Source organism: Tiliqua scincoides, chromosome 8 (genome assembly GCF_035046505.1).
Source record: "Tiliqua scincoides isolate rTilSci1 chromosome 8, rTilSci1.hap2, whole genome shotgun sequence".
In the NCBI taxonomy this organism is placed as follows: Eukaryota; Metazoa; Chordata; class Lepidosauria; order Squamata; family Scincidae; genus Tiliqua; species Tiliqua scincoides.
The window spans coordinates 39240364-39243621 of NC_089828.1; positions in this window are offsets into that span (position 1 = coordinate 39240364).

Genomic DNA, 3258 nt, shown 5'->3' on the forward strand with positions numbered 1-3258 from the left:
TCAATCCAAGTAAAAACATCAGAAAAACAAAACAATCACAGAAGCAAACAAAAACTAAATATAATCTAGAAAAACCAAAGAGAATAAATAGATCTTCAGAGATCAACAGAACTGAAAAGATGGAGAGTAGACAATGAACCTCCTGGGGGAGCAACTTCCTTGGAGAGGAACATCCATAGAGAGTTCCATAGAGAGGGGGCTAACATCAAGAAGACTCTCCCACTTTAAGAAAGCTCCCCAGCAGACCTTAGGGCTGTGATTTTCAAACACTCTGGGAGTGTTGAAAAGCGCAGTAAGTTCTTGCAAGGGAGGGGAGGGAGGCAGCGGGGGCAGGGGGAAGGCTGCAACATGATTCCCAGTATTGCGCCGCTCAGGGGGGCTGCAGGGACTGGGATGCACTCACCAGTCCCTGCAGCATCGTCCTGGGAGCGTGGGGAGACCTGTACAAGCGCCTGCAGGGCTCCCCCACTGGTTTGAAGTGAAAGTAGAGCGATTGCGCTCCACTTCCGCAAAACCAGAAGTGGAGCGTGATCGCTCTACTTTCACTTCAAACCAGCTAGGGAGTCCTGCAGGCACTTGCGCAGGGCTCCCTGCATCCCGGGAAGGCTGCTGCAGGCACTGTTGAGTCCTTACTCCTTAGTAAGTAGGGGGATTTACTCCTTAGGTAAGTATTTGCAGGGGAGGGGTTAGTGCAGTGACGCATTCCCCACAATCGCATCACTAAGGGAGGCGCTTTTATTTACTGTGAGCTTGGGCAAGCAGCCCTGCGCAGGGCTCCCTGACCTTGGAATATTGAGAAACAGCAAACCACTTCCTGGTTGTGCCGCGACACCAGAAGTGGTTTGCGTGCATTGTTTCTCAATATTCCAAGCCTCAGGAAACCCTGTGGAAGGCCATGTAGGTCTCCCTGCACCTTCTGCTGCTTGCCCAAACCCACAGTTTGGCACTACCGTTCTCCTTAGCAAAGCGATCCTGGCGATTGCGTTGCTACCTCCCCCTTCCTCTGACCCTTAAAGGGATGGGGGAAGCTTTACATTAACTGGTGGGTCATGACCCACCAGTTTCAGAACTACTACAGTATTCTATCAAAGGTTATGGCCAGATAACCAGAAAAATAAAACACAAATGCCTTATGTAACAAAAAGTGGATTTCTCATGTTCCATATGCATCTTCTCCAAACACATATGCAGTTCAAACTGACTTCATCAGTTTCAGAGTTGGGCAGGCCTCCCTGAACTGGAGAAAAGGGTATTTTGCTGGCTCCAAAGGAAGAAAATCTCTTCTAAGGTTGATTAAATTTTCATGTTTGGGATCTGACAAAAGGAGCTAACAAGAACAATAACCTGCCAGAATTAAATTACAATTGCCCAAAAGGGTAGTTCTTTTCAGACTCTGGGCCAAGAAGTCTCCTCAACGTGAAATGGAGGTAACACACCCTGCCACACATACTGTTCAGCAGGGACACCCCTGGGACTCATTAAGCTCTTTTTGTGTCCCCTGGAAGAACTCACTCAAGCCCAGAAGCTCCAGCTGCACACCTATAGAAGCTCCCCAAACTCCTTTGTCCTGCCAAAAATTCCTTTGTTCCTTTGTAACAGTCCTATAACTTCCTTGGGTCTAGAAAGCAGAAGAGCTTTCACTCCAACAAGATGTCTTGAGGTTTCTGTCCAAGTAGGAACCTCCATTTTTGAACAGGGCTAGCTTTCTCTCTACTAAGGTGTGCTCTGAGGTTTCTCCTCCACTTTTTGTCATTTCAGAAAGCTGGGGTGTCCATGCTGCACTGGGAAGTTTCTTCTCCCAGAAGTAAGAGCTAAATCCTGGGCTCAATACGATGGCTTACTGCTGGCGAGCACAGTTGCAAACATGAGCTAATGCAGGGCGAGTGCCGTGCCTAACACCGGGCTGGCCAGCGCTAGGCTAGCGCCAGACAGGTGCCTGGCCTCCACTGCTTGGCTGTTGCAGTCCCTGCCGAGCTGTAGAGAGGAAAGTGGGGTGGGGGTGGAAGGAAAAGGTGGGAAGCATTCTGGGGAGGGGGGAGGAGAAATGAGGGCGGGGAGGAGGTGTGCCAGGGAGGTGGGTGGCGGGGAGAGGGCAGGCGGGAAGGCGTACTGGGGGAGTGGGTAGGGACTGGTGGAGCAGAGCTGTACATTCATTTGGGGTTTGGTGCCCGACATGAATGTTCCTTCTGGTCAGTGGTGAATCTAGTAGCCCCATTGCGGTATCTGGGATAAGGGTACCTGGGAGAAGGCTATGAAAGTCCCCCCTTTCCCAAGGTGCCGTCTGTGGCTGCTGTTGTCATGCAGGATGCAGTAGTAGCCATTTCTGGTGCTGCTGCACCCGTGTGCCACGGAAGCTCAGGATTGGGCTGACACTGGCTACATGACAAGGGATAATACTGCCTGCCCCTCTTTTTAAACACAGATTACGACTCAATTCAAAGAATAGCAATAACGTTCCTGACCAAGATGCCAGGATTTTGTGTTGTGAAAAGTGAACTTTGTAGCAACCAAGCCCGTTCCCTCAGGTCTGAGGACTTTTATCAAGGGGAACAAAGTTTCTTTTGTGCCCCTTTTCCAAGGGGAGGAGGCAAAACAGGGAGGGAGAGAGTCTCTGGACCCAGGTCTGCCTGCCCTGCAGTGTTGGCAGCTCAATGCAGAAAACCGGCATCATCATCTTTGGACGCGCCTGTGTCCTTGAGCAGCCCCAGCTGCGTCCCTGAGTGCCTTCCTGGTAAGAGCGGCCACTTTCCCCCAGACGCGCCGGCGGGACGAGCCCTCCTGAGCCCGCCGGGGCTGGTGGCAGGAACAGTGCAGTGCAGGCCCAGCCCAGGACTGTTCTGCGGGGCTCCAGCAAGCGCCTTCCGCACCGCCCGTCCTGTAGCCTCGGCGCGGCCTCCTTGCAGACAGCGGGCGACGGGCGCGAAGGGCTTCGCCGAAAAGGGTCCCTGCGGCTCCTTCTCAGGGCGACGGTTCCTCCCGGGAAGCGACGGACCAGGCAGCCTCCCCACCCCGACGCTGGTCGCAGGTACCGTCAGCGCCGGTGCTGGCGGCTCGGCCCCGCCGCTCTGCACTCCCGCCTGCCGCAGCCCGGAGCTCCGGCGCCGCGGGGCGCGCGCCCAGCCCTCCCTCTCGCGCCCATTGGCCGGCTGCCGGCAGGTTCGACGGGCGGCCCTCGCAGGCGGCCGCGGATTGGCGGAGGCTCCGGGCGACGCGGAGGAGGAGCGGGGGCGCAGCAGCCTTCCTGGCGGAGCGGAGCCT